Source organism: Chiloscyllium plagiosum, unplaced genomic scaffold (genome assembly GCF_037043375.1).
Source record: "Chiloscyllium plagiosum isolate Xiang-an unplaced genomic scaffold, Cpla_swu_hap1 HiC_scaffold_2, whole genome shotgun sequence".
Classification (NCBI taxonomy): Eukaryota; Metazoa; Chordata; class Chondrichthyes; order Orectolobiformes; family Hemiscylliidae; genus Chiloscyllium; species Chiloscyllium plagiosum.
Genome location: NW_028270140.1, coordinates 15,987,211 through 16,011,001, shown reverse-complemented (window position 1 = coordinate 16,011,001; position 23,791 = coordinate 15,987,211). Strand labels below are relative to the sequence as shown.

Sequence of the window (23,791 nt, the reverse complement as noted above, 5' to 3'; positions counted from 1 at the left end):
CACAGGTGCTCTGGAATGAAGAGTGAGTCACAGGTGCTCTGGAATGGAGAGTGAGTCACAGGTGCTCTGGAATGGAGAATGAGTCACAGGTGCTCTGGAATGAGAGTGAGTCACAGGCACTCTGAAATGAGAGTGAGTTGCAGGTGCTGTGGAATGAGAGTGAGTTACAGGCACTCTGAAATGAGAGTGAGTTGCAGGTGCTCTGGAATGAGAGTGAGTCACAGGCGCTCTGGAATGAGAGTGAGTCACAGGCACTCTGGAATGAGAGTGAGTCACAGGCGTTCTGAAATGAGAGTGAGTCACAGGTGCTCTGGAATGGAGAGTGAGTTACAGGCGCTCTGGAATGAGAGTGAGTCACATGTGTTCTGGAATGAGAGTGAGTCACATGCGCTCTGGAATGGAGAGTGAGTCACAGGTGCTCTGGAATGAGAGTGAGTCACAGGCGTTCTGGAATGAGAGTGAGTCGTAGGCGCTCTGGAATGGAGAGTGAGTCACAGGTGCTCTGGAATGAGAGTGAGTCACAGGCGTTCTGGAATGAGAGTGAGTCTTAGGCACTCTGGAATGGAGAGTGAGTCACAGGCACTGGAATGGAGGGTGAGTCACAGGCGTTCTGGAATGAGAATGAGTCACAGGCGCTCAGGAATGAGAGTGAGTCACAGTTGCTCTGGAATGGAGAGTGAGTCACAGGTGCTCTGGAATGAAGTGTGAGTCACAGGCACTCTGGAATGGAGAGTGAGTTTCAGGCACTCTGGAATGAAGAGTGAGTCACAGGTGCTCTGGAATGGAGTTACAGGCGCTCTAGAATGAGAGTGAGTCACAGGTGCTCTGGAATGGAGAGTGAGTCACAGGCGCTCTGGAATGAGAGTGAGTCACAGGCGTTCTGGAATGAGAATGAGTCACAGGCGCTCTGGAATGAGAGTGAGTGACAGGCACTCTGGAATGGAGAGTGAGTCACAGGCGTTCTGGAATGGAGAGTGAGTCACAGGTGCTCTGGAATGAGAGTAAGTCACAGGCACTGGAATGGAGAGTGAGTCACAGGCGTTCTGGAATTAGAGTGAGTCACAGGTGCTCTGGAATGAGAGTGAGTCACAGGTGCTCTGGAATGGAGAGTGAGTCACAGGTGCTCTGGAATGAGAGTGAGTGACAGGCACTGGAATGGAGAGTGAGTCACAGGCGCTCTGGAATGAGAGTGAGTCACAGGCGTTCTGGAATGAGAGTGAGTCGCAGGTGCTCTGGAATGAGAGTGAGTCACAGGCACTCTGGAATGGAGAGTGAGTCACAGGCGCTCTGGAATGAGAGTGAGTCACAGGTGTTCTGGAATGAGAGTGAGTCACATGCGCTCTGGAATGGAGAGTGAGTCACAGGTGCTCTGGAATGAGAGTGAGTCACAGGCGTTCTGGAATGAGAGTGAGTCGTAGGCGCTCTGGAATGAGAGTGAGTCACAGGCACTCTGGAATGGAGAGTGAGTCACAGGCACTCTGGAATGGAGAGTGAGTCACAGGTGCTCTGGAATGGAGAGTGAGTTACAGGCGCTCTGGAATGAGAGTGCGTCACAGGCGCTCTGGAGTGAGAGTGAGTCACAGGTGCTCTGGAATGATAGTGAGTCACAGGCGTTCTGGAATGAGAGTGAGTCACAGGTGCTCTGGAATGGAGAGTGAGTCACAGGCGCTCTGGAATGAGAGTGAGTCACAGGCACTGGAATGGAGAGTGAGTCACAGGCGTTCCGGAATGAGAGTGAGTCACAGGTGCTCTGGAATGAGAGTGAGTCACAGGAACTCTGGAATGGAGAGTGAGCCACAGGCACTGGAATGGAGAGTGAGTCACAGGGTTCTGGAATGAGAGTGAGTCACAGGCGTTCTGGAATGAGAGTGAGTCACAGGCACTCGAATGGAGAGTGAGTCACAGGCATTCTGAAATGAGAGTGAGTCACAGGTACTCTGGAATGGAGAGTGAGTCACAGGCGCTCTGGAATGAGAGTGAGTCACAGGTGCTCTGGAATGGAGAGTGAGTCACAGGCGCTCTGGAATGAGAGTGAGTCACAGGCGTTCTGGAATGAGAATGAGTCACAGGCGCTCTGGAATGAGAGTGAGTGACAGGCACTCTGGAATGGAGAGTGAGTTACAGGCGCTCTGGAATGAGAGTGAGTCACAGGCACTGGAAAGGATAGTGAGTCACAGGCGTTCTGAAATGAGAGTGAGTCACAGGCACTGTGGAATGGAGAGTGAGTCACAGGCACTCTGGAATGGAGAGTGAGTCACAGGCGTTCTGGAATGGAGAGTGAGTCACAGGTGCTCTGGAATGAGAGTAAGTCACAGGCACTGGAATGGAGAGTGAGTCACAGGCGTTCTGGAATGAGAGTGAGTCACAGGTGCTCTGGAATGAGAGTGAGTCACAGGTGCTCTGGAATGGAGAGTGAGTCACAGGTGCTCTGGAATGAGAGTGAGTGACAGGCACTGGAATGGAGAGTGAGTCACAGGCGCTCTGGAATGAGAGTGAGTCGCAGGTGCTCTGGAATGAGAGTGAGTCACAGGCACTCTGGAATGGAGAGTGAGTCACAGGCACTCTGGAATGACAGTGAGTCACAGGCGTTCTCAAAAGGGGAGTGAGTCACAGGTGCTCTGGAATGGAGAGTGAGTTACAGGCGCTCTGGAATGAGAGTGCGTCACAGGCGCTCTGGAGTGAGAGTGAGTCACAGGTGCTCTGGAATGATAGTGAGTCACAGGCGTTCTGGAATGAGAGTGAGTCACAGGTGCTCTGGAATGGAGAGTGAGTCACAGGCGCTCTGGAATGAGAGTGAGTCACAGGCACTGGAATGGAGAGTGAGTCACAGGCGTTCCGGAATGAGAGTGAGTCACAGGTGCTCTGGAATGAGAGTGAGTCACAGGAACTCTGGAATGGAGAGTGAGCCACAGGCACTGGAATGGAGAGTGAGTCACAGGCGTTCTGGAATGAGAGTGAGTCACAGGCGTTCTGGAATGAGAGTGAGTCACAGGCACTCGAATGGAGAGTGAGTCACAGGCATTCTGAAATGAGAGTGAGTCACAGGTACTCTGGAATGGAGAGTGAGTCACAGGCGCTCTGGAATGAGAGTGAGTCACAGGTGCTCTGGAATGGAGAGTGAGTCACAGGCGCTCTGGAATGAGAGTGAGTCACAGGCGTTCTGGAATGAGAATGAGTCACAGGCGCTCTGGAATGAGAGTGAGTGACAGGCACTCTGGAATGGAGAGTGAGTTACAGGCGCTCTGGAATGAGAGTGAGTCACAGGCACTGGAAAGGATAGTGAGTCACAGGCGTTCTGAAATGAGAGTGAGTCACAGGCACTGTGGAATGGAGAGTGAGTCACAGGCACTCTGGAATGGAGAGTGAGTCACAGGCGTTCTGGAATGGAGAGTGAGTCACAGGTGCTCTGGAATGAGAGTAAGTCACAGGCACTGGAATGGAGAGTGAGTCACAGGCGTTCTGGAATGAGAGTGAGTCACAGGTGCTCTGGAATGAGAGTGAGTCACAGGTGCTCTGGAATGGAGAGTGAGTCACAGGTGCTCTGGAATGAGAGTGAGTGACAGGCACTGGAATGGAGAGTGAGTCACAGGCGCTCTGGAATGAGAGTGAGTCGCAGGTGCTCTGGAATGAGAGTGAGTCACAGGCACTCTGGAATGGAGAGTGAGTCACAGGCGCTCTGGAATGAGAGTGAGTCACAGGTGTTCTGGAATGAGAGTGAGTCACATGCGCTCTGGAATGGAGAGTGAGTCACAGGTGCTCTGGAATGAGAGTGAGTCACAGGCGTTCTGGAATGAGAGTGAGTCGTAGGCGCTCTGGAATGAGAGTGAGTCACAGGCACTCTGGAATGGAGAGTTAGTCACAGGCACTCTGGAATGGAGAGTGAGTCACAGGTGCTCTGGAATGAAGAGTGAGTCACAGGTGCTCTGGAATGGAGAGTGAGTCACAGGTGCTCTGGAATGGAGAATGAGTCACAGGTGCTCTGGAATGAGAGTGAGTCACAGGCACTCTGAAATGAGAGTGAGTTGCAGGTGCTGTGGAATGAGAGTGAGTTACAGGCACTCTGAAATGAGAGTGAGTTGCAGGTGCTCTGGAATGAGAGTGAGTCACAGGCGCTCTGGAATGAGAGTGAGTCACAGGCACTCTGGAATGAGAGTGAGTCACAGGCGTTCTGAAATGAGAGTGAGTCACAGGTGCTCTGGAATGGAGAGTGAGTTACAGGCGCTCTGGAATGAGAGTGAGTCACATGTGTTCTGGAATGAGAGTGAGTCACATGCGCTCTGGAATGGAGAGTGAGTCACAGGTGCTCTGGAATGAGAGTGAGTCACAGGCGTTCTGGAATGAGAGTGAGTCGTAGGCGCTCTGGAATGGAGAGTGAGTCACAGGTGCTCTGGAATGAGAGTGAGTCACAGGCGTTCTGGAATGAGAGTGAGTCTTAGGCACTCTGGAATGGAGAGTGAGTCACAGGCACTGGAATGGAGGGTGAGTCACAGGCGTTCTGGAATGAGAATGAGTCACAGGCGCTCAGGAATGAGAGTGAGTCACAGTTGCTCTGGAATGGAGAGTGAGTCACAGGTGCTCTGGAATGAAGTGTGAGTCACAGGCACTCTGGAATGGAGAGTGAGTTTCAGGCACTCTGGAATGAAGAGTGAGTCACAGGTGCTCTGGAATGGAGTTACAGGCGCTCTAGAATGAGAGTGAGTCACAGGTGCTCTGGAATGGAGAGTGAGTCACAGGCGCTCTGGAATGAGAGTGAGTCACAGGCGTTCTGGAATGAGAATGAGTCACAGGCGCTCTGGAATGAGAGTGAGTGACAGGCACTCTGGAATGGAGAGTGAGTCACAGGCGTTCTGGAATGGAGAGTGAGTCACAGGTGCTCTGGAATGAGAGTAAGTCACAGGCACTGGAATGGAGAGTGAGTCACAGGCGTTCTGGAATTAGAGTGAGTCACAGGTGCTCTGGAATGAGAGTGAGTCACAGGTGCTCTGGAATGGAGAGTGAGTCACAGGTGCTCTGGAATGAGAGTGAGTGACAGGCACTGGAATGGAGAGTGAGTCACAGGCGCTCTGGAATGAGAGTGAGTCACAGGCGTTCTGGAATGAGAGTGAGTCGCAGGTGCTCTGGAATGAGAGTGAGTCACAGGCACTCTGGAATGGAGAGTGAGTCACAGGCGCTCTGGAATGAGAGTGAGTCACAGGTGTTCTGGAATGAGAGTGAGTCACATGCGCTCTGGAATGGAGAGTGAGTCACAGGTGCTCTGGAATGAGAGTGAGTCACAGGCGTTCTGGAATGAGAGTGAGTCGTAGGCGCTCTGGAATGAGAGTGAGTCACAGGCACTCTGGAATGGAGAGTGAGTCACAGGCACTCTGGAATGGAGAGTGAGTCACAGGTGCTCTGGAATGGAGAGTGAGTTACAGGCGCTCTGGAATGAGAGTGCGTCACAGGCGCTCTGGAGTGAGAGTGAGTCACAGGTGCTCTGGAATGATAGTGAGTCACAGGCGTTCTGGAATGAGAGTGAGTCACAGGTGCTCTGGAATGGAGAGTGAGTCACAGGCGCTCTGGAATGAGAGTGAGTCACAGGCACTGGAATGGAGAGTGAGTCACAGGCGTTCCGGAATGAGAGTGAGTCACAGGTGCTCTGGAATGAGAGTGAGTCACAGGAACTCTGGAATGGAGAGTGAGCCACAGGCACTGGAATGGAGAGTGAGTCACAGGGTTCTGGAATGAGAGTGAGTCACAGGCGTTCTGGAATGAGAGTGAGTCACAGGCACTCGAATGGAGAGTGAGTCACAGGCATTCTGAAATGAGAGTGAGTCACAGGTACTCTGGAATGGAGAGTGAGTCACAGGCGCTCTGGAATGAGAGTGAGTCACAGGTGCTCTGGAATGGAGAGTGAGTCACAGGCGCTCTGGAATGAGAGTGAGTCACAGGCGTTCTGGAATGAGAATGAGTCACAGGCGCTCTGGAATGAGAGTGAGTGACAGGCACTCTGGAATGGAGAGTGAGTTACAGGCGCTCTGGAATGAGAGTGAGTCACAGGCACTGGAAAGGATAGTGAGTCACAGGCGTTCTGAAATGAGAGTGAGTCACAGGCACTGTGGAATGGAGAGTGAGTCACAGGCACTCTGGAATGGAGAGTGAGTCACAGGCGTTCTGGAATGGAGAGTGAGTCACAGGTGCTCTGGAATGAGAGTAAGTCACAGGCACTGGAATGGAGAGTGAGTCACAGGCGTTCTGGAATGAGAGTGAGTCACAGGTGCTCTGGAATGAGAGTGAGTCACAGGTGCTCTGGAATGGAGAGTGAGTCACAGGTGCTCTGGAATGAGAGTGAGTGACAGGCACTGGAATGGAGAGTGAGTCACAGGCGCTCTGGAATGAGAGTGAGTCGCAGGTGCTCTGGAATGAGAGTGAGTCACAGGCACTCTGGAATGGAGAGTGAGTCACAGGCGCTCTGGAATGAGAGTGAGTCACAGGTGTTCTGGAATGAGAGTGAGTCACATGCGCTCTGGAATGGAGAGTGAGTCACAGGTGCTCTGGAATGAGAGTGAGTCACAGGCGTTCTGGAATGAGAGTGAGTCGTAGGCGCTCTGGAATGAGAGTGAGTCACAGGCACTCTGGAATGGAGAGTGAGTCACAGGCACTCTGGAATGGAGAGTGAGTCACAGGTGCTCTGGAATGAAGAGTGAGTCACAGGTGCTCTGGAATGGAGAGTGAGTCACAGGTGCTCTGGAATGGAGAATGAGTCACAGGTGCTCTGGAATGAGAGTGAGTCACAGGCACTCTGAAATGAGAGTGAGTTGCAGGTGCTCTGGAATGAGAGTGAGTTACAGGCACTCTGAAATGAGAGTGAGTTGCAGGTGCTCTGGAATGAGACTGAGTCACAGGCGCTCTGGAATGAGAGTGAGTCACAGGCACTCTGGAATGAGAGTGAGTCACAGGCGTTCTGAAATGAGAGTGAGTCACAGGTGCTCTGGAATGGAGAGTGAGTTACAGGCGCTCTGGAATGAGAGTGAGTCACATGTGTTCTGGAATGAGAGTGAGTCACATGCGCGCTGGAATGGAGAGTGAGTCACAGGTGCTCTGGAATGAGAGTGAGTCACAGGCGTTCTGGAATGAGAGTGAGTCGTAGGCGCTCTGGAATGAGAGTGAGTCACAGGCACTCTGGAATGGAGAGTGAGTCACAGGCACTGGAATGGAGGGTGAGTCACAGGCGTTCTGGAATGAGAGTGAGTCACAGGCGTTCTGAAATGAGAGTGAGTCACAGGTGCTCTGGAATGGAGAGTGAGTTACAGGCGCTCTGGAATGAGAGTGAGTCACATGTGTTCTGGAATGAGAGTGAGTCACATGCGCTCTGGAATGGAGAGTGAGTCACAGGTGCTCTGGAATGAGAGTGAGTCACAGGCGTTCTGGAATGAGAGTGAGTCGTAGGCGCTCTGGAATGGAGAGTGAGTCACAGGTGCTCTGGAATGAGAGTGAGTCACAGGCGTTCTGGAATGAGAGTGAGTCTTAGGCACTCTGGAATGGAGAGTGAGTCACAGGCACTGGAATGGAGGGTGAGTCACAGGCGTTCTGGAATGAGAATGAGTCACAGGCGCTCAGGAATGAGAGTGAGTCACAGTTGCTCTGGAATGGAGAGTGAGTCACAGGTGCTCTGGAATGAAGTGTGAGTCACAGGCACTCTGGAATGGAGAGTGAGTTTCAGGCACTCTGGAATGAAGAGTGAGTCACAGGTGCTCTGGAATGGAGTTACAGGCGCTCTAGAATGAGAGTGAGTCACAGGTGCTCTGGAATGGAGAGTGAGTCACAGGCGCTCTGGAATGAGAGTGAGTCACAGGCGTTCTGGAATGAGAATGAGTCACAGGCGCTCTGGAATGAGAGTGAGTGACAGGCACTCTGGAATGGAGAGTGAGTCACAGGCGTTCTGGAATGGAGAGTGAGTCACAGGTGCTCTGGAATGAGAGTAAGTCACAGGCACTGGAATGGAGAGTGAGTCACAGGCGTTCTGGAATTAGAGTGAGTCACAGGTGCTCTGGAATGAGAGTGAGTCACAGGTGCTCTGGAATGGAGAGTGAGTCACAGGTGCTCTGGAATGAGAGTGAGTGACAGGCACTGGAATGGAGAGTGAGTCACAGGCGCTCTGGAATGAGAGTGAGTCACAGGCGTTCTGGAATGAGAGTGAGTCGCAGGTGCTCTGGAATGAGAGTGAGTCACAGGCACTCTGGAATGGAGAGTGAGTCACAGGCGCTCTGGAATGAGAGTGAGTCACAGGTGTTCTGGAATGAGAGTGAGTCACATGCGCTCTGGAATGGAGAGTGAGTCACAGGTGCTCTGGAATGAGAGTGAGTCACAGGCGTTCTGGAATGAGAGTGAGTCGTAGGCGCTCTGGAATGAGAGTGAGTCACAGGCACTCTGGAATGGAGAGTGAGTCACAGGCACTCTGGAATGGAGAGTGAGTCACAGGTGCTCTGGAATGGAGAGTGAGTTACAGGCGCTCTGGAATGAGAGTGCGTCACAGGCGCTCTGGAGTGAGAGTGAGTCACAGGTGCTCTGGAATGATAGTGAGTCACAGGCGTTCTGGAATGAGAGTGAGTCACAGGTGCTCTGGAATGGAGAGTGAGTCACAGGCGCTCTGGAATGAGAGTGAGTCACAGGCACTGGAATGGAGAGTGAGTCACAGGCGTTCCGGAATGAGAGTGAGTCACAGGTGCTCTGGAATGAGAGTGAGTCACAGGAACTCTGGAATGGAGAGTGAGCCACAGGCACTGGAATGGAGAGTGAGTCACAGGGTTCTGGAATGAGAGTGAGTCACAGGCGTTCTGGAATGAGAGTGAGTCACAGGCACTCGAATGGAGAGTGAGTCACAGGCATTCTGAAATGAGAGTGAGTCACAGGTACTCTGGAATGGAGAGTGAGTCACAGGCGCTCTGGAATGAGAGTGAGTCACAGGTGCTCTGGAATGGAGAGTGAGTCACAGGCGCTCTGGAATGAGAGTGAGTCACAGGCGTTCTGGAATGAGAATGAGTCACAGGCGCTCTGGAATGAGAGTGAGTGACAGGCACTCTGGAATGGAGAGTGAGTTACAGGCGCTCTGGAATGAGAGTGAGTCACAGGCACTGGAAAGGATAGTGAGTCACAGGCGTTCTGAAATGAGAGTGAGTCACAGGCACTGTGGAATGGAGAGTGAGTCACAGGCACTCTGGAATGGAGAGTGAGTCACAGGCGTTCTGGAATGGAGAGTGAGTCACAGGTGCTCTGGAATGAGAGTAAGTCACAGGCACTGGAATGGAGAGTGAGTCACAGGCGTTCTGGAATGAGAGTGAGTCACAGGTGCTCTGGAATGAGAGTGAGTCACAGGTGCTCTGGAATGGAGAGTGAGTCACAGGTGCTCTGGAATGAGAGTGAGTGACAGGCACTGGAATGGAGAGTGAGTCACAGGCGCTCTGGAATGAGAGTGAGTCGCAGGTGCTCTGGAATGAGAGTGAGTCACAGGCACTCTGGAATGGAGAGTGAGTCACAGGCGCTCTGGAATGAGAGTGAGTCACAGGTGTTCTGGAATGAGAGTGAGTCACATGCGCTCTGGAATGGAGAGTGAGTCACAGGTGCTCTGGAATGAGAGTGAGTCACAGGCGTTCTGGAATGAGAGTGAGTCGTAGGCGCTCTGGAATGAGAGTGAGTCACAGGCACTCTGGAATGGAGAGTGAGTCACAGGCACTCTGGAATGGAGAGTGAGTCACAGGTGCTCTGGAATGAAGAGTGAGTCACAGGTGCTCTGGAATGGAGAGTGAGTCACAGGTGCTCTGGAATGGAGAATGAGTCACAGGTGCTCTGGAATGAGAGTGAGTCACAGGCACTCTGAAATGAGAGTGAGTTGCAGGTGCTCTGGAATGAGAGTGAGTTACAGGCACTCTGAAATGAGAGTGAGTTGCAGGTGCTCTGGAATGAGACTGAGTCACAGGCGCTCTGGAATGAGAGTGAGTCACAGGCACTCTGGAATGAGAGTGAGTCACAGGCGTTCTGAAATGAGAGTGAGTCACAGGTGCTCTGGAATGGAGAGTGAGTTACAGGCGCTCTGGAATGAGAGTGAGTCACATGTGTTCTGGAATGAGAGTGAGTCACATGCGCGCTGGAATGGAGAGTGAGTCACAGGTGCTCTGGAATGAGAGTGAGTCACAGGCGTTCTGGAATGAGAGTGAGTCGTAGGCGCTCTGGAATGAGAGTGAGTCACAGGCACTCTGGAATGGAGAGTGAGTCACAGGCACTGGAATGGAGGGTGAGTCACAGGCGTTCTGGAATGAGAATGAGTCACAGGCGCTCAGGAATGAGAGTGAGTCACAGTTGCTCTGGAATGGAGAGTGAGTCACAGGTGCTCTGGAATGAAGTGTGAGTCACAGGCACTCTGGAATGGAGAGTGAGTTTCAGGCACTCTGGAATGAAGAGTGAGTCACAGGTGCTCTGGAATGGAGTTACAGGCGCTCTAGAATGAGAGTGAGTCACAGGTGCTCTGGAATGGAGAGTGAGTCACAGGCGCTCTGGAATGAGAGTGAGTCACAGGCGTTCTGGAATGAGAATGAGTCACAGGCGCTCTGGAATGAGAGTGAGTGACAGGCACTCTGCAATGGAGAGTGAGTTACAGGTGCTCTGGAATGAGAGTAAGTCACAGGCACTGGAATGGAGAGTGAGTCACAGGCGTTCTGGAATGAGAGTGAGTCACAGGTGCTCTGGAATGAGAGTGAGTCACAGGTGCTCTGGAATGGAGAGTGAGTCACAGGTGCTCTGGAATGAGAGTGAGTGACAGGCACTGGAATGGAGAGTGAGTCACAGGCGCTCTGGAATGAGAGTGAGTCACAGGCGTTCTGGAATGAGAGTGAGTCGCAGGTGCTCTGGAATGAGAGTGAGTCACAGGCACTCTGGAATGGAGAGTGAGTAACAGGCGCTCTGGAATGAGAGTGAGTCACAGGTGTTCTGGAATGAGAGTGAGTCACATGCGCTCTGGAATGGAGAGTGAGTCACAGGTGCTCTGGAATGAGAGTGAGTCACAGGTGTTCTGGAATGAGAGTGAGTCGTAGGCGCTCTGGAATGAGAGTGAGTCACAGGCACTCTGGAATGGAGAGTGAGTCACAGGCACTCTGGAATGGAGAGTGAGTCACAGGTGCTCTGGAATGGAGAGTGAGTCACAGGCGCTCTGGAATGAGAGTGAGTCACAGGCGTTCTGGAATGAGAATGAGTCACAGGCGCTCTGGAATGAGAGTGAGTGACAGGCACTCTGGAATGGAGAGTGAGTTACAGGCGCTCTGGAATGAGAGTGAGTCACAGGCACTGGAAAGGATAGTGAGTCACAGGCATTCTGAAATGAGAGTGAGTCACAGGCACTGTGGAATGGAGAGTGAGTCACAGGCACTCTGGAATGGAGAGTGAGTCACAGGTGCTCTGGAATGGAGAGTGAGTCACAGGCACTGGAAAGGAGAGTGAGTCACAGGCGTTCTGAAATGAGAGTGAGTCACAGGCACTGTGGAATGTAGAGTGAGTGACAGGCACTCTGGAATGGAGAGTGAGTCACAGGCGTTCTGGAATGGAGAGTGAGTCACAGGTGCTCTGGAATGAGAGTAAGTCACAGGCACTGGAATGGAGAGTGAGTCACGGGCGTTCTGGAATGAGAGTGAGTCACAGGTGCTCTGGAATGAGAGTGAGTCACAGGTGCTCTGGAATGGAGAGTGAGTCACAGGTGCTCTGGAATGGAGAGTGAGTGACAGGCACTGGAATGGAGAGTGAGTCACAGGCGCTCTGGAATGAGAGTGAGTCACAGGCGTTCTGGAATGAGAGTGAGTCGCAGGTGCCCTGGAATGAGAGTGAGTCACAGGCACTCTGGAATGGAGAGTGAGTCACAGGCGCTCTGGAATGAGAGTGAGTCACAGGTGTTCTGGAATGAGAGTGAGTCACATGCGCTCTGGAATGGAGAGTGAGTCACAGGTGCTCTGGAATGAGAGTGAGTCACAGGCGTTCTGGAATGAGAGTGAGTCGTAGGCGCTCTGGAATGAGAGTGAGTCACAGGCACTCTGGAATGGAGAGTGAGTCACAGGCACTCTGGAATGGAGAGTGAGTCACAGGTGCTCTGGAATGAGAATGAGTCACATACGCTCTGGAATGGAGAGTGAGTCACAGGTGCTCTGGAATGAGAGTGAGTCGTAGGCGCTCTGGAATGAGAGTGAGTCACAGGCACTCTGGAATGGAGAGTGAGTCACAGGCACTCTGGAATGGAGAGTGAGTCACAGGTGCTCTGGAATGAGAGTGAGTCACAGGCACTCTGGAATGGAGAGTGAGTCACAGGCGCTCTGGAATGAGAGTGAGTCACATGTGTTCTGGAATGAGAGTGAGTCACATGCGCTCTGGAATGGAGAGTGAGTCACAGGTGCTCTGGAATGAGAGTGAGTCACAGGCGTTCTGGAATGAGAGTGAGTCGTAGGCGCTCTGGAATGAGAGTGTGTCACAGGCACTCTGGAATGGAGAGTGAGTCACAGGCACTCTGGAATGGAGAGTGAGTCACAGGTGCTCTGGAATGGAGAGTGAGTCACAGGTGCTCTGGAATGAGAGTGAGTCGTAGGCGCTCTGGAATGAGAGTGTGTCACAGGCACTCTGGAATGGAGAGTGAGTCACAGGCACTCTGGAATGGAGAGTGAGTCACAGGCGCTCTGGAATGAGAGTGAGTCACAGGCGTTCTGGAATGAGAGTGAGTCTGAGTCATAGGCGCTCTGGAATGAGAGTGAGTTACAGACGCTCTGGAATGGAGAGTGAGTCACAGGCACTCTGTCATGTGAGTGATTTTTCAGACATAATTGCATGAAATCTCGATCACAAAGTGAAAATAGTTGTGTTCTAAATCACAACAGCTTTAACATTGAAGGGTAAATATGGACTGCTTACCTCCATTCCTGTTTCAAAGTTTACAGCTATAAAAATTAAAATAACAGGATAAAAAATAGTTACTGAATTATGAGCCTTACGAAAACAACACATTTTGCATACTTTGGTTAGATTATATATTGACAAGCAAAACCATCCTATGAAGACTCATTTAAAGGACAAAACTAAATTATATTCTGAGGCATTCACTAAACCCATGGTTTGTATAAATAGTGCAACTTTCTTTTGCTTTCTCCAGTAGTTTTTCATGATGTGCAGTCCCTCCTCGTCAATCTTCTCGGAATAGATCCAGTATTTCCATTTTGTTGAACACCATGTTTACTTCAAGGCTCAGCCTTCATAATTATACAATCGTATTTGTCACTGGATTGTAATCGTTTTGATCTCTGATCTTGGTATGGTCAGCAAGTTTAATTTTTAAGGATTCCCAAATACAGGCAATTTCCCAACACTTGGACTGTGTACTTAATTTTTTTCTGGTGGTCTGTGCTGAGCACTCATCTGGTAAATATTGCTTATCACAGGGGAGGGGAAAATAATAAAAAGCTTCAAGACAAGAAATGTTCGAAACAAAATCATGAAAATCAATTAGAATCAAAATATATTAAAAATGGAGAAATGATGAGTTAAAAACAAGAGAGACAATGGAATAAAAGTGAATCAACAAGATAAAAGAGTGGCATGAGAGAAAATCCATATTCACGATAAAGCAAAAAAGTTCAGGATCTTGTAAAGTTGACTTAAAATAGAGAACATGATCAACAATTATCTCAAAAGCAGCAAGGATTTAACCAAGAAGCTTGTGTCAACTGTTCGCTTCCTTATTTCAACAATTAACTTACATCGCTCGCAATGCAGAGTAATGCCAATAACGTGGGTTCAATTCTGACTAAGGTTACCATGAAGGACTTTCCTTCTCAACTTTCTCCCCTTGTCTGAGTTGTGGTGCCCCTCAGGTTAAACCACCACTAGTCGTCTCTCTCGAATGAGAGAGTAGCCTATGGTCTGTTAAGAAAATGGTGACTTCACCTTTACCTATAGATGAGCCTCATATCATGGAGATCAAACAGGAAAAAGAATTTTATCTAGAGAGCGTGTGAGGATATTCCTTCATATAAGACACTGGTTACATCCCTGTTGAGCATGATACAGATAGTTGTTCTAGAAATTTGGGCACAGATCACAGACACTGAGCTTGAACAATGAAGGCCCCTATTAATCCATAGGCCTCATTGAATGAAGATGGAATCATTAAAGACACTTAAGTTGTTGCTGGAATCACTTTGACCCCCAAGTAAATGAGGAAGCATGTGTAATTGGGATTTGAGGTGTGCCATGGGCAATTAGTGGTTTGTTAGTGTAGGTAGCAATGATTGAGGGAGGGACAATTTATGTCTGGCAGATCACTGCCTGCATTATTGTCGTATAGGGCTAGGACATGCAGTTTTGCGCATCTCAGCTCCAGATTCATTTTTGAGGGCCTTCCTCAAAATGTGTGTCACATTACACCATGTGAGTTCAGCGTGTGTAGTGTGCTCGAGGATAGTGCCATTGAAAATGGGTCCTGAAAGAGGTGCAGGATCCCAATGTAATTGGCAAGTTTTCTTAATGTGCACTGCTGATGCAAACACATCCACATTCCAATTTGAGGTGTGGCGCACTTCTGGCTGTAAGAGCTAAAATTATGCTCATCAATATGAGAAGATTAAGAGGCCTGAAAAACCAGGCACTATATGGCTTAGTTTCTCAGCATTAGTATGCTATATGGAGTTAAAAACATCACCATCAATGCCTTCATTTAATAGCAACTTGATATTATTCTAAATTGCAATTCAACAAGAGTGAGGCTGAGAAATTTTTTTTAATATTACAAGAATGCATTGGACTTCATTTGGAGCATATTAATGAAGGTGGAAATGATTTGAAACTCCTTATTGTACACAGTTGCGAATTCTTTATACTGGAGGGATGGGGTACAGTGGGCATTTAGGAAAAGTTAACACCATTCCCAAAACTATCACATCATTAAGAGTAAGTTCCATTCAAAGTTTGGAGTCAAACTCTTCTCCGACCTATAGCAGGATATAAAACTCTCTAGTGAACAAGTGAGGCAGCATCGCAAGTGCGTTGTGGATAAAATTGCTCTCGAGAACAACCAGTGCAATTCACCCTTCATTGTCACTTTAGGCTTAACCAATTACAGTGGAAAGTATAAGGTGCTTACAGAATTAAGTTCAAAATCACACAATGCCAGGTTATAGTCCAACAGGTTTATTTTAAAGCACTAGCTTTTAGAGCACTGTTCCTTCATCAGGTAACCAGTGGGACAGGTCTGCCTGTGTCCCGTTCTTGGGTCAGATTGGTTCGGTTTCAAAGGAGGAATTTGTAGCGTGTTGCATGGATTGGCTACCTGCATTGGCTGCTTTGGGTTGTGTGCTTTTTGAGCAAGAATGGAATGCATCTGCAAATACAATTCTGCAAAGAAATTCTGGGATTTATCTTTTAATGAACCGAAACCTGCAACCCATTCTAAAAGATGAAAGACTTAACAGCAATCTAGGTTTATTCAATATATCGTTTTAATTGCAAGACACTGTGATCCTTTGATATAAATTCTGTGTTTTATGATCCTGATGAAGAAACAGCGCTCTGAAAGCTAGTCCTTCCAAATAAACCTGTTGGACTATAACCTGGTGTTGTGTGATTTTTAACTTTGTCCACCCCAGTCCAACACCGGCTTCTCCACAAACAGAATTAAGTTCATTAGTGGTAAGTCTATTACTTAGTTCAGAAAACAAAATAAGAAGAAAGAATGCCAGGAGTGATTACAGTCCATAATAGCAAACAATGGAATGAGGAGTAACTTACCCATGACATAGAATAACAACAAGGAGAAAAGAACAAAACCTGAAAATAGTCTCATTGTCCTGCAGTGGTTGGGTCAGTACTGTGCAGTTGTTTACTTGGAATGCATAATGAAGGCTTATATAAAGAGATGGATGCTCAGTGACATATTGAGCAATGTTAAACATGCAGTGGGTTAATGATTACAGAAAATGTCAGACTGCGTGTTTCTGAGTCAAAATGTATCAATATTGTAAAATGCGTCAAAGACACAGGTAAAGATCAAATGTACAAAGACCCAGTCACAAATGGGCCATCCAGATTGTCTATACTTTCACTGTGGAGTACACAGTGAACTCTTTCTCTCATTGCACTCCTCTTGAAAACAGAGAGAAACAAATAACGATGATTAGAAATGTTCAAACTTATAAAGTTTTAATGAAAGATTCCTAACTCCTTGTCTTTGTAAATGACAAATTAGGTGTTGCATCAAGTGATACAATCACTATGTAATCTTTGTTTCAAGGAAATAAAATCTTGTTCCCGTTTGAACACAGGGATGAACATGCTACTTTGCTGCATTCATCTAACTTAGATTGAAGAATGGTTGCTGGCTTTTGCCTTGGTTGCAGCAGAAAGAGGGAAATCAGTGGCCCACTGTGCAGGCAGGGAGCTGGAGGAGGGTGGTGCAGAGGTAGGATTTCCTCAGGATCCGCAGTATAGATTCCTGACCAAGCCAGCCTGGTCTGGGTTTTTTTAAACAGATTAAAGCAGTCTCTGCCAACTGGAAGAATGCTCAGTGCTATAGGTACTTTTGCACTTTGCTAGCATAAGTACCGCCATCTTCTGTTTAACACCTCACTCTATCTCTGCTGCTGTTCTCACCTCCCATCAAGACTCATGCTGCATCATTCTCACTATTACCTGCAACATCTACCCTTACTCACTGTGATCCTACAACCCCGACACTACTAACCCTACATGCCCTCTGCGTTGCTCACTCAATAGCTCGGAACATCTCACCAGCTGTAAAAGCTGTGTCACTTGCTCTCATGTTCCATAATTCCAGGACAAAAACCCATGATAAGGCAGAAAGAACCAAAACAGATGATGGACATCCCAACATTCAGCTCCTTACCTGTCACCTGGACAGAATTCTGACAATAACCACTCGAGTGGCTGACTAACCATGTTCAAACCACTGGACTGCTATCAGAGGATGCCCTTGCTTTGCTATCCTGGGATACCTTGAATGAAGGGCTATACCGTTTGATTGAAGCCTGGTGTTCACCAGGACAGGCTTCCAGGCTTTGTGTCTGCACTAAACTGCACAGCAGTAATGTTAGTTTGGTATCTCTCACTGGAGGACCAACGTAAGGGAAGGTATGGATGCTGTGAGCATCCAGGTAGGCTCAGAGTCAGCGAGCGCTAGGCCAACAAGTGAAGAGTCTAGAGACGCAGTAGGTCCAATACATGAGCTAGATGTGTGTCCCTGAGCACACAGTATCCTTACTGCAACATTACAATGAGAGTTATTGGAACAGTCCAAAGTGCTGCATTAAATTACAGAAGTGCCCTGCAAATGGATCAAAGATGCACCATGAGGTTTCCTAAAGGCTGGCACATATCAGATGTTAATGCATTGTGAGGTCCATGCGACCAGTGTTCTTGAAACATGCCCTGAAATGTTGATGTCTTCCAACACAAAAGCAAGTGGTGAGCTAAAGTTACATCTAGTTTGTCTGGTGAGATTGGTAAGGCAGGAAGCTGAATATTAATGAGGTGAGTTGGGCTGTCAACAAGGCATTTAACAAGCAATAATCCCCCTTAACTAATAACTTGCCACTGCAATACGCTCCCCGTGCTCCTTGTGACTCTTATAAAACATGGAGCGATATGATCTCAATGTCGAGATTGGCCTCAGGGATGTCTTGTCGAATTCTGTCACAATCCTCACCTTAGTCCACATCACTCAGATCCCAAAAGGTTTCTGCTGTGTACCTCCATCATGGCAACCAAGTCATACCCATTTGCCTCTGTTTGATTCTTCAGATAATCTACTTTCTTGTGAATGCTACATTCATTCAGATGGAGTGTTCTCAGTTTGTTCCTTTTGATCTAATTCTGCATTCTGATCCTAACATTTGCCTTCGTTTCATCTGTTTTCTAAATTCACCCACTACTTTTCTATCTCACGTAGCCAGTTTGCATCTCTCAAATCTATGCTCCCACTTTGGTTCCCATCCCACTACCAATTTAGTTTAAACTTCCTCAACAGCACTAATAGATCTCCCAACGAAGATGTTAGTTCCAAGGTACAATCTGTCTGTTTTGTACAGGTCATAGCTGCCCCAGAATTGGTCCCTATGCCACAGAAATCTGGTGCCCTCTCTCCTTCACCAGTTCTTCAGCCATGTGTTCACTATCATCTGGCAGTAGAAGTATTCCTGCGATTACTGATTTTGAGGTCCTGCTTTGCAATATGTTTTCAGACTCCTGAGTGGCAGGTGGACTTTGATTTAGATAAATGTGAGGTACAGCAGTTATACACTTAATGGTAAGGCCCTGAGGAGTCTTGCTGAAGAAAGAGACGTTAGAATTCAGGTTCATGGTTCCTTGAAAGTGGAGTTGCATGTAGACAGGATAATGAAGGCAGCATTTGGTACGCTTTCCTTTATTGGTCAGAGTATTGAGTACAGGAGTTGGGAGGTCATGTTGCGGCTGTACGGGACATTGGTTAGGGCACTTTTGGAATACAGCGTTCAATTCTAGTCTCTGCTATAGGAAGGATGTTGTGGAGCTTGAAAGGGCTCAGAAAAAATTTACAAGGATGATGCCAGGGTTGGAGGGTTTGAGCTATAGAGAGAACCTGTATAGGGTGGGGCTATTTTCCTGGAGCATCGGAGACTGAGGGGTGACCTTATAGAAATTTATAAAATCATGAGGGGCATGTATAGGGTGAATAGCCAAGGTCTTTCTTCCTGGGATATGGGAGTCCAAAACTAGAAGGCACAGATTAAAGATGAGGGGGAAAGATTTAAAAGGGACCTAAAGGGCAACATTTTCACACAGAGGATGGTGCGTGTATGGAATGAGATGCCAGAGGAAGTGGTAGAGGCTGGTACAATTGCAACATTTAAAAGTCATCTGAATGGGTACACGAATAGGAAGAATTTGGAGGGATTTGGCCAAGTGCTGGCAAATGGGACCAGATTAATTTTAGGATATCTGATCGGCATATACGAGTTGGACCATAAGGTCTGTATCTTTGCTGTATATCCCTATGACTCACTAAAATCTGCTTCTGGATATCATCCCTCTTCCTGTGTTTGTTGTTGGTATCAATGAAGGCCACATCCTCTGAATGTGTTCCTTCCCCCAGAAGAATGTCCTGTGATCGTTCTATGATATCCTACATCCAGACACCCAGGAAGCAACGTATGATCCTGAAGTCATGTCTACAACCACAGGAATGATTGAATCCCTGATCACTTTTGCCCCTTCACTCTTTTTCCTCCCTTCCTGTACAGCAGGGCCACTGCTGGATCTATAGTCTTGGTGTTTGCTCAAACCCTCTCAGGAACCATCACCTTCACCAGTATCCAAAATGGAAAACTGGTTAGAAAATGAGGCTAGTCCTCTTATATTGTATGATGGTTACTCACTCCTTCTTCATAACCTGTAGTGTGACCATCTCTCTAAGTATGTTAGCCACATAGTTCTCTGCCTCATAGATGCACCGTAGTCTGTCCAGCCATTGGTTCAAGTCTGGGGAACAGGGATCAAGCTTCTGCAACAGGTGACATGACTAAAGCTTGGGTACGTTGAGCACAAATATAACCATTTGAATGTAGCATTAAATGATATTCAAGTTAGCATCTGAAGAAACTGTCTCCAGAAAGTGTAAACCAAAACCTAATTATGGCTTTGAAAGAAATTAGATGAAAGTTAAGCTTAAAGAGCCCCAAGATAACTCCTGTGTGTCTCAGAGAGTGATTAGTAGGAAGATTTGTGAAGAATTGATACTTATTACCGGGGAATCATTCAATACTGGGCAGTAGCAATAGATTGGAAACAGGCTCATCTGATTTCCATGTTGAAAAGGTGGTGGCATCATAAATATAGAGAAACACAGGTCCAAGGGATCCTTCTATTTCATGGCCTCCACAAGGATTAATGTGCTTTGCAAAGACCATAAAAGTATTAGAATTTAAGTTTCTTTTTCCTTGTTAATTTTATAGTTAGGATTTTTTACTAGGTCTGTCCCTTTATAGAACAGATAGGCACATATAAAAAAAGAGAGATGGTTGTCAGAGCACAATATATCATAGAAACAACCTCTTGATTGCCTGACTTCAATTCAACTGAATGCAATGATTGAAATTATTATCAAAAGTGGTCATGAGAATCAAGACATTGAGTCATTAACATCATTCAGTACACATTCAGGAGGTGAGGATTCTTCTGACCAGATTATTTTTTCCAGTGAGTAAGGAATTTGCTGAAGGGTAATCAGTGGTTACTGGTTGGATGGATTATCATGGTGTGAAGTCATGATTTGGAGATGCCGGTGTTGGACTGGGGTGTACAAAGTTAAAAATCATACAACACCAGGTTATAGTCCAACAGGTTTAATTGGAAGGACTAGCTTTCGGAGTACCGCCCCGAACCACCTGATGAAGGATCAGCGCTCTGAAAGCTAGTGCTTCCAATTAAACCTGTTGGACTATAACCTGGTGATGTGTGATTTTTAACGACTGAGAAAAGTTGACATCTTTGATGGTAAATTGAGAATAATACTTCAAAGAATGAGAGCATGACAAGGAAACATAGATGCATAATAAAATGCAAATTTTATTACCGCACAATATAACACAGAGCGAATATTACCTGTAATCCATTGCAGAATAAAGTAATGTAAGAATCAATTAAATGCTGAGATGGGATATGGGATAGATGGGTGAAGAGGGCCTTTCTCACTTGCAGATTTTCTGTTCTTATATCTAACTTGGTAATACAGAGCTACTAGGGATGGACAATAAACATCTACAAGCCATTAATGTATTTTTTTATTCTAAAAGGAGATGCAGAGTTGATGCTTTTCCCTTTGCACTCACCGGGACTGGGAATTAAGAATGACATCAATGGATAATTAATGGACACCAGTGCTTCATAAATCTTCTGATTAATTGCTCTCAGTCTCCTGAGACACATATAAATTATCTTTTTTTTTGGTGGGACGTGGGCAAGGCTCACGTTCGCATCTTCTGTCAGGAGTACACGAGGGGGGTCAACAAAGAGGCGGAAATCCAGGATCGGGGAGTTGGAGAGGGAGATGCTCAACCTGGAGTCACGCCTCGGTCAGCCCGACGCGGACCCGGCCCTGCGTGGTGTGTACGAAGAGAAGAAGGCCGCGCTCCGGGACCTGCAGCTTGTCGGGGCTCGGGGCGCATACGTGAGGTCGCGGATCCAGCTCCTCCAGAACCTGGACCGCAGCTCCCCCTTCTTCTACTCGCTGGAAGAAAGGCGTGGCACCCGTCAGCAGCTCCTTGTGCTGCTGGCCGATGACAGGTCCCTCGTCTCGGATCCCGAGGGTATCAGGGCCCACGTCCGGAACTATTACACGGCTCTGTTCTCTCCGGATCCGTCCAGCGAGGATGCTCGCAGAGTTCTGTGGGAGGACCTGCCGCAGCTTAACCCGGAGGATGCCGGAAGGCTCAACGCTCCCGTCACTTTAGAGGAGCTGACCGGCGCCTTCGACCGGCTCTTGAGGGGCAAGTCCCCGGGGCTGGACGGGCTGACTGTGGAGTTCTTCAGGGCGTTCTGGGACGTCCTGGGGAGCGACTACGCACAGGTCCTGGGGGAGTGTCTAAATGCCAGAGAGCTGCCCCTTTCTTGGCGCAGGGCGGTCATCATCCTGCTGCCTAAGAAGGGGGACCTTCGTTCTTTGAAAAACTGGCGTCCAGTCTCCCTCCTCAGCACGGATTACAAAATCTTCGCCAGGGTGTTGTCTTCTCGCCTGGCATGTGCTGGCCCACATGATTCACCCGGACCAGTCCTACATGGTCCCGGGCCGGAGGATACACGATAACATCCACCTGGTCCGGGACCTGATCCATTTCTGTCGACGGGCTGGTCTGCCGAGCGCCTTCCTGTCTCTCGACCAGGAGAAGGCGTTCGACAGGGTCGATCACGAGTACCTGCTCGGGACTCTGCGGGCATTCGGGTTCGGGACGCAGTTCGTCGCCTGGATCCGACTTTTGTACGCCGCCGCAGAGTATCTGGTTAAAGTTAACGGGTCCCTGACGGCGCCCCTTCGCTTCGGGAGAGGAGTGCATCAAGGCTGCCCCCTGTCCAGCCAGCTGTATCCCCTGCGCGTGGAGCCTTTCCTGCGCCTCTTGCGGAGGAGGTTGTCGGGGCTGGTTCTGCGCGGCGCGGGCACGGGGGTGGTCCTCTCGGCCTATGCCGACGACGTGCTCCTCACTTTCACCGACCCGGCTGACCTGGGGAGGATGCGCGAGTTCCAGGCCATGTACTCGGCGGCGTCTTCTGCCAGGATCAACTGGGCCAAATGTTCCGGACTACTGGTCGGTCCGTGGCGGGTGGACTCTTTGCCGGAGGAGTTACGGGGGTTCAGCTAGAGTACCACCCATCTCCTCTACCTGGCGGTCTGCCTCAACCCGGCTGAGGAATCCTGGCCGGCCATCTGGCAGGAGCTGGAGGCCAAAGTCTCGGCTCGCCTAGGCCACTGGACAGGACTGCTCCGAGTGCTATCTTACAGGAGTCGAGTGCTGGTCATAAACCAGTTGGTGGCCGCCATGCTGTGGTACCAGCTGGTCACTTTGGTCCCTCCTCCTGGCTTTGTCACTGACATCCAGAGAACGTTGGTCGACTTCTTCTGGGACAAAAAGGTGCACTGGGTCGCCGCGCAGGTTCTGAGTCTCCCTATTGAGGAGGGCGGTCAGTCGCTGGTGTGCGTCCACACCCAGGTCGCGACGTTCCGCCTTCAGACCTTGCGGCGATACCTTTACATCGAGCCTCCTCCCAGGTGGTGCGCCCTGGCAATGTATATTTTCCGCCAGGTGCGTAACCTCAACTACGACACGCAGCTCCTGTTCGTCGACCGTGACGGTTTGGAGGTCGCCCTCAAGACGCTGCCTGTCTATTACCAGGACCTGATCACTGTCTGGAACATGGTCGAATCGCGTCGCGCCTACCCTCCGGCAGGAGTAGCGGCTGTCATCAGGGAGCCGTTGCTCAGGAATCCGCACCGCCGTACTCGCGGGTTCGAGTGGCTGTCGGAGGGGAGGGCCGTGGCGACGAGGGTGACCAGGGTCTGGGATGTGCTGGGTGCCGGGGGCCTGGGCTGGACGCTGCCGCAGGACATAGCAGGCAGGGCAGCGGTAGACGTCTGGTACGTGGCCACCGCCATCCAACGCCTTAAAACGGCGGTGCTCGGACCCGACGTAGTGCACCAGTTGGAGGACGCTCAGGTGTGCGGTGGGATCCCGTCCGCGCTCACCCCAGCCCGGACAGAATTTCACATTGGCCCCAAGGTCCCATACTTTCCGCGGGAGCCTGTGTCCCACAACCTGAGCCGCCTCCGGAATTTTAATTTTGTCCCATTTAAGGACGTAAAAAGGCGGGTCCTATATCGACTGCTGCTGCACACCGTCCACCTCTTCTCCCTCATCCACCGTCCGGACACGCCTTGGCGTGCCCATTTGCCACCGGGCGATGGGGATCCCCAGTGGAGGGCTCTCTACGCGGGAGTCCTCCCCCTTTCTCTCGGGGATCTGGGGTGGAGGGTGCTGCACGCAGCAGTCCCCTGCAACCGCAGATTGCGGTGGTTCACGGACTCCCAGCCCAACGGCTTGTTCTGTGGCGCTGTGGAGTCCGTGGACCACGTGTATATTGGGTGTGGGCGTTTGCACTCACTTTTTGATTTTCTTAAAAACCTCCTCCTCTGCTTTTGGTTGCACTTCAGTCCCACGCTCCTGATCTTCGGAGGGGGGAGGGCAGGTCTGAAGAC

The 23,791-nt window shown here is 49.3% G+C and overlaps 1 long non-coding RNA gene across 1 annotated transcript in view; it reads right to left on the bottom strand.

The window, feature by feature from the left end:
* Positions 1-15,889, bottom strand: part of LOC122564855 (uncharacterized) — a 127,575-nt gene extending 111,686 nt beyond the window's left edge. Inside the window, exons 1-2 of the long non-coding RNA XR_015759601.1 lie at positions 15,784-15,889; positions 12,916-12,941 (exon numbers count right to left, since the gene is read on the bottom strand). This is a non-coding gene — a long non-coding RNA (uncharacterized LOC122564855). The remainder of the gene's footprint in view (positions 1-12,915; positions 12,942-15,783) is intronic.
* Between the last annotated feature and the right edge of the window lie 7,902 nt (positions 15,890-23,791).